The 14,320-nt window shown below is 36.3% G+C and overlaps 1 non-coding gene across 1 annotated transcript; it reads right to left on the reverse strand.

Moving 5' to 3' along the window:
• Positions 1 to 6,249: 6,249 nt before the first annotated feature.
• LOC149188613 (small nucleolar RNA Z267) lies at positions 6,250 to 6,319 on the reverse strand. The gene has a single exon (XR_016256636.1). It is a non-coding gene; the product is annotated as a small nucleolar RNA Z267 (small nucleolar RNA).
• Positions 6,320 to 14,320: the final 8,001 nt, after the last annotated feature.

Raw genomic sequence — 14,320 nt, forward strand, 5'->3', positions numbered from 1 at the left:
AGAACATATGACAAGAAATAAGTTCTTTAGCAACATAGAGGAGAACCTACAATTACACATAGAACTTGGAGATGATGGGAGATATAGTACCAAAGGGATTGGCATTTAAGGAGTCAAGCTCTCATCTTCACCTAAAAAATGTATGTATATGCCTGGCTTGAAGAAAATCCTAGTTTATGTAGTTGTACTTGACAAATGTAGATATGATGTGGTGTTCAATAAGGGGAAGTCTTATACGAAGCATATTGCTACTAGATAAATAAAACAAATTGGTGTTCGAGTTAAAAATCCCTACAAGCTAAAGGTAGATTTCACCATGCATACAATTGTACCTCCAAGGGTGAAGTGGGGCAATGTAGCCTTAGTCTCGGAGTTGCAAAGATTTGGGCAAGGTCCATAAGGGAGCAACACCATTTGTAGTATACTCTTTTCATTGATCATTACCCTCACTACAGGGGCCCATAGTATTCACTAGCAGGAAGATCAGTGTCAGCTAATGTGGTCAAATCTTAAGCAACAATAACAACCATAGACTCGAGAAACAGTTGCAATTGTTGCAATAGCAAAAGCTACAACAAGAGTGTTAGTTGTGTTACAATGCATTCCAGCACAAGAGGATTAGAGTCGTGCATAACCCTTTTGTTGCTAAGAGGGAGCATTAAATGCAAGAAATGGCTCCATTTGACTTGTGCCTTATTAAATGAGGAAATTCATTAGTGGGCAAAAGTGACATGGCATTGTTTCTTAGTTAAGTCAATCAATTCAAGTTTGTGTGCAAAGTCAAGCATGGATTGATTGCTAAGATCTAGCAATCTAGTGGAGTTATTGTTAATTAAGCTTAATTATTTGAGCTCTAGCCATAAATAGAGTCAATAAGAATTCAATTGAGTTGCAAGTATTGTTAACTCATTGATCTCTCAGTTAACGAATCAATTAACTAAAAATAGTCCAAGTCATGCATACATGGAATTCAAATTGCCTAGTTAAGTGGAGAAAAAAATCATCGATGTACTAGTGAGATGAGCCATTTTTCTCTTGGGAATTACGCAAAAGAAAATAGAAGCCTCCATATTTTTTAGTAGCAAGAATTGCACAAAAAATAGGAGTTAGCAAGAGACAAATTTTGGCTAGGCCATAGCAGCGTCAAGAAAAAGAGATTAGTATCACAATGCAAATTGAACTTCAAGGATAGAAGTTGTCATTGTAATTAGATCATTTTTTTCATCTACTACAATACAAACAAAGGAGAGGTCTTTCTCAATGGGGTTACCTAAACAAAATAAGTTTCTATTTTATGTTTTCTCATCCATAAACTGAATAAAAAAATTGTTATTGTTTTCAATTTGATTTCATTAGCAACTACAAATTTCAAGCTATTTCTACACTAAAGTTGATTTTGGACTTGATCTAGCCCTTGCGGCACAACAATGAGAATGACAAGGGCAAGGGAATGTTGACTTTGGAAAAAGCATGGCGAAGGGGGAGGAAATAATGAGCGAAGGCAACAAGGAAACTTTGGTGAAAAGGGGGCATAGAGGATGACAAAGGGCCCAATGAATCATTCACTTCAAACTCCAATGGCAACTCAACTAGATTGGGCTCAAAAGATTCATGAAGGAAGCAACTCATATTGATTTGTTTCAACATCTATTTTCTTTGAAGACTAGAGTACAAGGGAGAAGTTTCAAAAGTGGGAGAAGTTTCAAAAGTTTGGCACTCCGCCAAGCTGACACTATCATTTCCCTAACCTTAAGACTACTCAAGTTTATATTTTGAAGCTACCAAAGAATAATTGCAATATAAATGGTCATATTCATTGCACGACTGACATTTGAACAAAACATGCTCATAATCAACAATCATGCTTCCACAATTCATCCCAGATTCCCACGAGGGGTTCATAAATTGGTCACTTCAAACACTTCAACAAAATATCTGAGGGCATCCCCAATTCCAACACAGGTTTCTTCATCCCAAAACTCTTGTGATCGTGAGTGCATCAAAACACAAACACACGCTACCATAAAATCCTTGTCTAGTACAAAGCGCTCTGTGCTCTGTCCAAAAACATAAATAGAGCCTGACAAAATTATAGAAATATAACCCATTATCAAAAACCCATCCAAGCAATTCCTATTGTCCACATGAATTAAATTGAGATACAGACTTCAGGAGCAGACACAACAATTCAGCGAAAACTCCTGAAGAGACTTCTCGAAGTTTGATCAACCGAGTTGAAAGAGTGAAAATTTTAGTTCTGTTGTTCCTTTTTCTAAAGTTGCTACTGAGTTATATTTGCTAAGTTCCTTTTGAATATTCTTTCAAGTCTTGCTATATTTGCTGCAGATTTTTTTGAATATAAAGTGCATCTGAACTAGTTTTAATGCTGTTTAAGCTGCAGTCTTATTGTAATACAGTCCCCCAGTTAACAGCTGCATGTTTCAAGCTGGCTGCCAAATCTCATGCTCAGTTTATTCATACAGAAAAGCGTTTTTGAGGGGTTCCACTCAGAAGACATATTTTGGATCTATTGCTTTTGTACTCGATTGCTGTATAATTTTCCATATTTGCTTGTAAGTGAATTTGGTTCTGTTTAGAGTTTTGATCTCTCCATTGGGTTTGATTCTTAGATATTTGTCCAGCATCACTGTCACAACAACCCAGCTTTTTGCTTGTTTGCCTGTATGTGTGAAATTTGTGAGTGCATATTTGCTTGTAGATTAGAGTTTTTATTTTTTGAATGTTTCCTTGTATCAACTCAAAAGACAAAACCCTAAAATCTGCAAACAAGTATGCACTCAGTTAAAACACTCTTAAAAAGAAACAAAGAAAGCTGAGCTGTCAGAACAGTAATCCAGAGAAGCATCTGGTCATCAATATCTCTGATGGAAATCAAAACCCAAAAGAGATCTCAAAACCCTATGTAAAAAACCACATTCACTAAATTACAAGTAAATCCGAACAATTACACAATAATCAAAAACAAAAACCATGCATCGAAAACCAGACTCCCAATAGACATATATTAGAACCACAAGATTAGGATAAAAATAAAATATAGAAACAAAAAAAAACCCGACTGACATATATTAACACGAAAATATTAAAAAAAATCCGAGTGAAACCCCTCAAAAAGCTATGGAAAAATGCTTCAACGCTCAGTGCATGAACAAACCGAGCAAAAGATGTCAAACAACGCTTATTAAGGTTTATTGCAGCACCTAAACCCATCTAGAGTGCCATTTTTAAGGGTTATTTACAACAAACCGGTATTTAGATGTAGTCAACTGATTGCCATTAGTTATCGAATATTTTAATTTCGTTATCGAACATTAGTTTGGGTTGATAGAAATATTTTCTCTTCCTAGTAATATTGTTAAGTTAAATATTTAAATTTATTTTGAAAGTAGTTATGCTATGCGATCAGCTTGTATAATCAGTTTGTAGGTAAATCTCTGCAAAGCTGCATACATGCACAAATTGGATTATGTATAAAATACGTGAAATCCAAAAGCACCCTGATTTAAGGTAAAAAAATCATCCAAACCAGAGATATAAAAAAAAAAAAAAAAAATCAGAACTTTCATACCATAACAATTTTAAAACCCTCGTACCAGTTTTAATGCGTTTCGTAAAATAAAAACCTCGTACCAATTGAATGATTAAGAATGTGTTTCAACCATTTTGAAAGAAGCAAAAGTAGAATAATATACCACCACAAAAAATACTTTATCAGTTGGATCACATCACTTCAGAAAGGCAAATCCACAATGGATTACTTTTCTCACAAGAGTAATAATGGGCTCATTATTCCTTTAAAAATTGAAATTATAAATATCAGATTCAAGATTTTGAATCTTACAAATTAGTACTTTGTAAAATGATAGATCATTTGTGGAAAATCTTACAAATTACTACTTTGCAAAATGATAGATCCTTGTTCCACAAAGGATGGAATGCCTATTCATTAAACAAACAATTTACCACATTAAATTCGATTAAACAAACACCCCTATTCATCACATCTCTATTAATTAAACAAACAATTTTACCACATTATACTCCATTATACTTGTTTAATGATGCATACCTCATATGCCATCAAGAATGGAATCACCCGTATTCATCAAAACACTTCTCACCAGGATTATAATACTAGTTTTAGCATTATTATCACTTATTCCATAAATAATGGAATCCCTGTAAATTAAATCTTTATTCATTATCCCTATTTTCCGTGTTTGTGGAATATTTTTGGGATGATGAATAACATTAGCCATATTTCCGTGTTTGTGGGGTATTTTTGTTATGATGAATCCCCTTATTTCTGGGATAATTTGTATGTGAGATAAAGATTTCCCCGATAATATTTCCGTGTTTGTGGGGTATTTTTGTTATGATGAATCCCCTTATTTCTGGGATAATTTGTATGTGAGATAAAGATTTCCCCGATTCCTTGTTTGCTGGATATTCCCCTGTGGGATATTTGTGAGCATTGGTTCTAAACCACAAAAAGAACACCCCATAATATCCCATAAATGGCAAAGTATTACTTCAGTATTTTTCATGTAAGATTACATCCTTTCAGTATTTTCATTTAAGCCGTGTTTGTGGGGTACGTGTTGTGATGAATCCCTTATTTCTGGGATAATTTGTAGGTGAGATATAGATTTCCCCGATTACCTTGTTTGCTGGATATTCCCCTGTGGGATATTTGTGGGCATGGGTACTAAACCACAAAAAGAACACCCCATAATATCCCATAAATGGCAAAGTATTACTTCCAGTATTTTTCATGTAATGATTACATAGTCAATGTAGGGTATTTTTGTTATGATGAATCCCTTATTTCTGGGATAATTTGTATGCGAAATAAAGATTTCCCCGATTCCCTTGTTCGCTGGATATTCCCCTGTTGGATATTTGTGGGCATGGGTCCTAAACCACAAAAAGAACACCCCATAATATCCCTTCCCCTGTGGGATATTTGTGGGCATGGGTTCTAAACCACAAAAAGGACACCCCATAATATCCCATAAATGACTATCATTTTTCAGTATTTTTCATAAAACAAATACCTTCTTAATCCTTGAACCCTCGGAAATACAAACAATTCTGAACTAATAAATATATTAAGAAAAAAACATACAACTCAGACAAGTACGGTACAGAATGGCATGCAATTTAAAATCAAGAATATACAGTACACAGTGCAGAAACAGGATTTCAACTTACAGCTTATTAATCACCCAAGAGTGAGTTAGGGATCTTACATGTTAAGCGCAGTCTGGTTGCAGAGTACGCAATGCGAATTAGAAACCTGGTTTGAGAGATGCCCCCGGCTAGCTATTCCAAATTCTCCTTAGACTCACACGAGATCTACAGGCAAGCCCCTCGTCGGCCACCACACAATATTCGAATGATTCTACAGGAAAGTCCCTAAATGACAAACATGACCAGGAGATTCTGGCCAGAACCCAACACATTCTACACAAGAACTATATAAATCAAAGCACCGTGTTTGAGAATAATCGGACATCAAATCAAGTCATTTCAAAGCACTGGCAAATCAGAAGGGGAAACTACAACAACCTTTCTAACATAACCCGAAGAAAGGCCAGATTTTCAAAAGGGAAAATCAAAAAATATTACAAAATGGGGAACAAAATAGAAACTAAGAGACCAGACCAGGACAGGATCAATTACTCGGTTGGAATATCTTCTCTGGTGTCGCTCGAAGTAGATTTAACCACCTAAGCGTCAGTGTCTTAACTCTGATGTGAATTGGGATACCCTAGATGTTAATTTAACAACCTGAGCGCCAGTATCTTAACTCTAAATGTGAATGTGTACCCGAGATGTCGAGTGTTGGTGTTGAACAGACTGGAAAAGTGTTTGTTAAACCTAGTTTAAGATATACTAAAGCTCGATTTTTTAAAACCCTCCTCGACAGAGTGTTTTGGTTACCCAGGAGAATCCCCAAATGCTAATTTAGCCCAGATAATCAATCCAGTCCAGCAACAACTCCACATATGATACTAAAATTACAAAATTCGAAGCATTATTTTCAAATAAACGAAACAACCAATAAAAAAAAACCTAAAACTAAGAATAAGAAACCGCATTAAAAGATCCTAGCGAAACACAAAACCAATTAAAACTTAAAATGAGCGTAAGGAACGGACGACAGAAAAATCCGTAGCCCATGCTTATCTTCAGAGATATTCCAATAAAAACGCCACTAAGTCTATAATGCCTCAGTTGAAATATGTTCTCATTGTGTCCCTCGAAGTATATTTAACACCATCACAGGCATTTTAATTTTAACAGGCATATTTAGCAAGCAATAGCAATACGGAATTTTTCCCATCATTCCTCTGGCAAGTAAAATGTGAAATGGAACCCAAAGAGTGAAATCATTCGAAGAGGCACACAACATCCTTGAAACACTATATACACAACAAATTAAATATATTGCTGCGCCTCAGAGGTAGTGACAAAAAGCATTCAACATGCGTTCTTCTGATAATACGTGCAATATAAAAACATCACCGGCGCAGCATTAAAAGATGTCGATTTAATAGCAATGGTAATCGAGCAACCCCTTTTCCTTCAAACGTAAAAGGGAAAAACCATACAGAATGAAACACAGAAGAAACAGATGATTAAAGCTATGGAATAGGCAAGAAGCATCACAGGCAACACCAAATAGCAAGGCAACTTACCACAGACACGAAATCCGTGAGCGAACCTCTCACGCCCAGCCTTTTTACCCTTTATTTAAAGAACAGAAAGGCTCCCCACTCGAACCCTAACCCTAATCTTGCCTATTTGCAATATTCCAGAAAAAAAAACATTTTTTTTAATTCAATCAAACGGCCGAAGACACGATGTAAAGTAATACTATTTCGCTCCTTTTAAATTGGATATCTTTCGCAACACCAAATAGCAAGACAACTTCAACGCCCAGGACTTTTACCCTTTCTTTAAAGAACAGAAAGGCTCCCCGCTCGAACCCTAACCCTAATCTCGCCCATTTACAATATTCCGTAAAAACCTTTTTTCAATTCAATCAAATGCTTTAAAGACATGTCGTAAAATAATGTTATTTCTTTCTTTATAAATAAATTATATTTAGCATAAATACTATGAGTTAATATCATGAATTCTCGCTTATTTTTATTATTTTTATAAAGTTATTTTTAATTTTTATTTTATTTTATTTTATTCCATTTTACATCACATTTTATTATTTATTTTTATTTTTTATATAATTTGATTTTGTCAAAATGTTAATTATTTTTATTATATTAGGGTGGAGAGTGTCTCTCTATACAATAAATTTTTCTAAACTATTTTAAAAATTAGTAAAATAAACATTTTTTTTATTGTTTCACATATTTAATTATATAGTCATGTTTATTTTTTTGGTTGATAGACGTGTTTATTTTGGAATAGGAATTCAATTTTAATTATAGGCGTTCTACAGCTCTGTATGACCCTGATGTGTAAGTACTTCACGTCCTTAAAAAAAATAATAAAAATAATTTTCTCAAATGAAGAAGAAGAAATTATTTTAATGTCCACGAGGCTAAAGATAGCCAAATTGTTTCTTCATCTGCTTGACATATTCGGTCGTTTTACTGTGAAGCTTCAAAATAAATGCTCCCAGCTTCTCGACAAACCCCTCGCTAAATAGATTATCCCAAGTGCTAGTTGCCAGCATATCTGCATAATTTTCCCTGTTGTCTTTGAAGGCCTCACATTCTATAATGAGATGTTTTTCTGTTTCTACTTTTCCGGAAGAACAAAAAATGCATACTCTTTCCTCCCACACTTCTTTTGGCCTTTTCCAGTGCCCTGTTTCACAAGGAGTTGATGAGAATTAGTCCTTAACTAAGCAATAAGAATTTGGCTATCCAAGAGATATTGGTCTCTATGTATGCTTTTGGTTGATGACTATGAGTGGGATTAAACACTTCAATATAGTTTTTTCTTTCTTTCTTCCTAGCTCCTTATCCCAAGTACGCTTGTGGAACTTTTCCATAACAAGAGCTTTTATCTCTTTGTTGTTTATGGGACACGCGTTCAAGCAAATACCCCATTTACTAAACCATTTGTTATTTTGTTGCGTCCAAGTATTTTTTCTCTTGCACAATCTGTCATCAAAGACAACCTTAGGCCATCTACCCTCTTCCATTTGCTCATTTTTTTTTAAATACCTTATGACTCGTACCATAGCAATTGCTTCAATAGGAGCAATCATTGTTTCACCTAACAAGATAGCATAAGGAACTACACTTTTAATCTTGAATTTGTTTGTAATCAAACGCTTCTGAATTTTCTCAATTTTTCTCCACTGCATGTCGAATGTACTGTTGGCCCATAATTCACAACCATAGAGAATCACCAGAATCACTAGAAGCCCAAAAGAGTTTGAGTGGTTTTCCAGTCCCATAACTCTGCCTCCCTACACCTATTTTGAAAAGCATAAAATGCTTTCCAACCCCCTAAAGTTCTTTTCTTTCTACAACCATTCCAGCTTAGATTTTTGTTGAAGTCAATTCCAAGATATATGTAATCCACAAATTCTTCCATAATGTTGTTGTCAAAGTAGAACTTATGTTGGTTATGTTTTCTTTTCTTAGAGAAAACCACTACTTTTGTTTTGCTGATATTGACTTGCATACCCACCCTTCTACAAAAATGCTTAAGGGATAGTAAGTGCTATTGCAAACCAAGAGTCGATTTAGCAATCAGAATAAGGTCATCTGCATACAAAAGAAGCCTTATAACAAACTTGCCCAAATAGATGCCATCGCCCCCTTGCGAATTCAACCACTCCTCAAGCTTATCGATATATAAACTAAAAAGGGTAGGAAACAGTGGGCAACCTTGCTTGACCCCGATATCGCTTCTAAAACTTTCATAAATGCTTGCTAAAGTTCTAATTTTGACTTTCACCTCTTCATACAACCTATGCACAGCTACTCTCAAATGTTTAGGAACCCCAAGTTCCTCAATTTTGTGTCAAAGCGTATCCCTAAGAACTGAGTCAAACGCTTTTCTGAAATCAACAAAGCAACAAAAGACTTCTTCCTTTTTCTCCCAAACTTTTTCAATGATGTGCCTTAAAGTTATACAATGATTAATTGTGGAATGTTTAGGTCTAAAACCTGCTTGCCCTTTAGCACATTTATCTCTTTCTTCTGCCCACTTGCTAATTTTGTTTTCTAGCATGCTTCCAAATAGCTTTGCAAACAAAGGGTTTATCATGATGGTCCTATAATTGGAGGGATTATTGACGTCACTGCTCTTGAAAAGAGGTATTGCCAGACTAGTTGTCCAATCTGTGGGGAGCCCATGTTGTATGATGTTGTTGAAAATTTTTGTAATGTGAGGTGCAAGAATATTTGAGCCCCACTTTAGATATTCTGCTTGGAGTTTAGCTAAGTCTTTTGCTTTTCCAACACCCAACTTCTTGATACCCATCTCTACCTCTTGCACCGTGAAGAGTTCAGTATCAGTGTTGACCAAGGGGGGAGGGTCACCCTTGGGATCCTGCTCATAGAGTTGTCTTGCATAGTCAAACCATTTAGAAGTTGTAATACTATTTCCAGTTTGTATCTTTTTTGGTTGGAGCTCCTTCCAAAATAATTTGGGATTATTTTTCCCAAGGAAGATTAGTTCTTCCCTCCTTGAAACCATGAAATCAGCCTTTTTCTTACTTAATAACTGCTTGTAAAATTTGAGCTTTATGTTATCCTTGTTTGACTCTTTCCACATTCTCCTTGCCTTTTTGCATTCCTCGTCAAACCAAGCATTAACCGGAAAGCAATTTGTTTCAGACTTCTTAATTTTTGCTCTTTTGCACTTTGCAAGTGCACATTGAATTAAATGTGTTAATTCATGACTATGAAGGTTGTGAATTGTGATTTTCTCCTTCTCAAAGAGCCTCTCTAGCGTCATTTTGAAGGTATCACAATTTTATGGGGTCAAAATAATTCTGTCGTGTGGGAGGTTTTGTTGGACATGCTGAATTTTTTACTCTAATTGTTTCTTTCCAGTCCAAGAGAAACACAAATAAATTGGCTTGTGATCTGATTTTAAGTCCCATTGCTGATCTACAATCAAAACTTCCTCCATTTTCTCACACAAACCATTCGAGCAAATTACATAATCTACTACACTTGCTCCATTGTAAGTATTGCAAGTGAAATTACCAGACTTTGCCCATCTAGTCAAGCCATTACAAATGACTATATCAAAGGCCCCACATAGAGTAAGCAATTGTTCATCAAAGGGATTGCATCCCTTGTCCTCTGAAATTCTTTCCCACTGATGATTACTCTCTTCTGTAAGCTAAATAAGGTCGCAATCATCTTTACAACAAAGAATCCTAGCTTGCTCACTTGCAGTCCTAGCATTGAAATCACCCACTATAAGGACTTCACCTAGCTGCGAATAAGTTGCAATATCCGCTTTTAAGGCTGCAAATGGATCTTTGTGGTCAAGCTCTCTACCTTTGTAGATTTTTGAAACTTGCGGCGCAAAATAGCATGCTGCAATTCTGATGTGGTTTCCATTTTCTGATATTTTGAACCAAATGAGTTGCTTATTTGAGTCGTGTTTTTCTAACTGAATGAGATGACCTTCTTTCTCCCTTACTAAAACCATGATACCCCCTGTGCCCTTTGCCATTCCCTGTTGCCTTGTTCCACACTGCCATCTTCTGATATCCTTCAAACAGAGGTGTCTTGCACCCTTCATGCTCATGTGTTTCTATGAGGCAAATTATGTCTCTATCTTCTGTAATAGGCCCTAACCTAGGTCCTCATCTCCATGGGTGACCTTTGTAGTTCCAACAAACTAATCTTAAGGAAACCTAGGTATGACTTGATTGTTATTTATTTTGACATGCAAGACTCGCATTTGAGTCTTTGTCCCTGCTTTCCCATACTGACCTTGCTTCCTGATTTCCTATTGAAGAGTTTGTTGCCTCTTCTTTATTACCATCTTGCTGCTCTATTTTGGAAGGAGGTCCAAATCGTGCTATCACAACTTTGCCTTTATAAATCCATGCTCTCTTGCCTTCATCTCTTGCTACCCTAACCTTTAACATTTCCTCCCTTCTTTCCTCCTGTTGTTTTACAGTTAAATCTTCTTCTAAGAAAAAATGAGAACCCCTCAAGAGATGTTTCTTGCTTAGAATGATATATTTATCACGCAAGCTAGGCATGATGACTTTTATGGGCCTAGCTCTCTCCCCGTTAAACTTACCCACCCTCCATGCTTGGCATATTTTTCCTTGTCATAGCAACTTCTCTTTCAAGAAGTCTCTTACAAGGTCAAAAGTACATTCATTTTTCCCATAGTCTTTCACCCCTTTAATAATTATGTTTGTTGCCCTATTTTGTCTTTCCTTGTCTTCTCTACCTTGCATGTTGTCAACCTGAATGTTTGTTTCTCCTTCTTTAGTAGCAGAATTACTAATAACTTGAGCCCAAGTTTTGGAAACTTTGGTGGAATCTCCTTTCCTTTCTTCTCTTGCTTTCTCTTCATGGTTGTCTATTTGGGCAATCATTTTCCCTTTATCCTGGGATGATTTCACATTCACCACCTCTGTACTTTCCACTACATATTTCTTTATGTTTTGCACATCCGCCTTCATGCGTTGCCATTCTGTCTTCCCTATCAGGAGAGCTTCCTATAGTAATACCACTTGTTCTTTTAAGACTTTGTTGCTTTCTACTAAAGTCTTGTTCTCAGCTGTTATTATATGAATTTTATGATCTCTTTCCTGCTCTTTAGCTTCTAAAACCTCCAACCTTTGTTTTGCATTTAACAATTCTTTCACATAAAGATCAGATGACCAGGTGAGAGGCGTGGATGTGGGACTATATAAGGTATAATCATCAATGAATTTTCCTTTGGACTTCTTGTTGCCATGTGCTGGACTTTTGGACCAAAACATTAACTTGAATCTTAAATTATATATAATTTGAATCTTTAGATTATATATAACTTTTTAATATTATTAATGGACTAAGATTAATTATCAAAATATAACTAATATTATATATATAATTTGAATGGATAATAAATTATCTCATGTGTGTAATGGTTCCTTTATCATATACATGAATTTGAATAGATATGTTGATAGTGTTGGACCTGCGAGCATGTTAGGAGATATCCTTAGTAAGAAGTCCTAACTAGACCTAAGACCGTATGGAGTACGAGTCCTAGCAGTGGGTAGTAAAGTTATGCCTTGATTGCGATAACACACAGAGGTAAGCAATACATCCTTGTTGGAAGCAAGTGTGTGGCCTTGCAGCAAGTCAGGAGAGATGCATGGGAAGGTTCTAACACACGGAGTGGGGAAATAAGTGTATCCCTTAGAAGCATGTAATAGTACGCAACCTAAAAGGAACACACGAGCTGAATGACATCTGAATGACATCACAAACTGGAAATCAGAATAGTCGACAATCCAAAGTGATGAGTTAAACCAACAAAACACTTCAACAAGATTCATACAATCACATATGAAATAGTCCATACATTAATGCGTAAGTAAAACTACATACATTGCTAAAGTAACCAGAATAATCGAACTACAATAACAACATATGCATGAAACGTGTTGGCTCTATTAGATTATATAAAAGTGAAAGTTCCATCCATACATACAACCATGACAACCACTAGCCCCAATTGTGGAACATTACAATCAACACTGCCTGCTCCTCCAAAGAGATGTGCTCACTTTGCATTGTGGAGAAGCCAAGGCTTGTCGCAATACTCTTCAAGCCCTCTCTAAGCAATGCCTAGCAAAAGCTTGGCTCCTAAAAGCCCATTCTATGAGTTACGAGGTTCTATTTATAACAAAGGGTGGGGTGATGCTTGACATTCCCCTTTGTGATTCTTGGACTACCCTCATGACTCTTTACATTACATATGACTATTTGTATTCCACTAATGACACTTGGAATTTCACTTTACATCATGTTTGCAAAAATGATACATTTTCCACATATACCCATGTGGGACAAAATTGGCTTGATTTAGTCAGACAAGACAACACTGAGACTTAGACGATTGTGGAAAGACCAGCTCATCAACCTTCTCTCTGTGATCCTCGGTGACGAACTGATGCCATGCTTGATAGTGCACAATGGTGTCTGCGTACTCTTTGATGATGTCCTTTTGGAAACAAACTCTTGCCTCCATTGCTTCTAGGTATATTGATTTGGAACCTCGGTCCAACTCATCTTGTAACATGCGCATCTTAGTCCTGAGCAAGGTCAGATGTTATATGTGTTGACTTGCAAATCTGCATTGGTGACCGTGAGCATCAACTAATCAAAGTACACATCGAGCTCCAGTCTGACTTGGTTCTTCTCTTTCACCTCGGTGAGTGTACCAATTGATGGGGTGCCATACTTCCTCACCACGACATCTAAACTCTTGTACAACCATGCATACGAAGCCTCCACACTCGTGATGAGAGGTGGGAGTTCCTCATAGTTTTGGATCTGAGTCTGAATGCATGCTTCGTCCAACTCTACATGTGGCTTCGTCATCTTGTGCAAGTGAAGCGAGGCTCTCTTGTACTTCATTGTGGATATCTATACATGATTAACTGCACCATGTATGTCTGCGAGTGTTCGCGTTATCTTGGTGCAGCACTATTGATGACCATGTAGGTGGAAACTGCCTTGTGCACAGTGACGAACCTGTCATACAATCTCCATGTGACTATCTCAATGTAGTATACCTAGGGGGGATAATATGGGGTACAAAGGGAGGTATCCAAGGGAATAATGTAATAATGGGATGGGCCATAGTAATAAATAAGCTGGTTAACCCGTATCATGTAAGGGACCACAAGTAGTTAGCAATAATGTAATGAGCCCATGGTATTAGATAGATGGTATTGGGGGAACCCTGGTAATGACCCATGGTATTGTACCCTGGTAATGACCTATATAGAGGCTAGAGACTCCCCATTGAGAGATGTCAAGGAATATTGTACGAACAGGCATATGGCTTGTGGAGTGTTCTCCTTCGTTAAGGAGTGAATGTATGGTGTTGCCCTACCTTAAGGGTTTGATCAATAAAGAAACATTTCTATCTATATTCAAATATTCTCATTTATTGGGTTTATTTATATTATTTTATATTTTCATATCAGAGCTATAACAAGTGGTATCAGAGCACTTTCTTGGGCAAAAGTGGAGAATATTTTTTTTATTTTTTATTTTTTATTTTTTGCAGGAACTTTCTGGGGCGGCGAGTTTGCAGATTAGATCTGTAT

The sequence above is a fragment of the Pinus tabuliformis genome, chromosome 3_1 (assembly GCF_031772625.1).
Source record: "Pinus tabuliformis cultivar Carrire ecotype Pingquan chromosome 3_1, CPIR1, whole genome shotgun sequence".
NCBI classification, from domain to species: Eukaryota; Viridiplantae; Streptophyta; class Pinopsida; order Pinales; family Pinaceae; genus Pinus; species Pinus tabuliformis.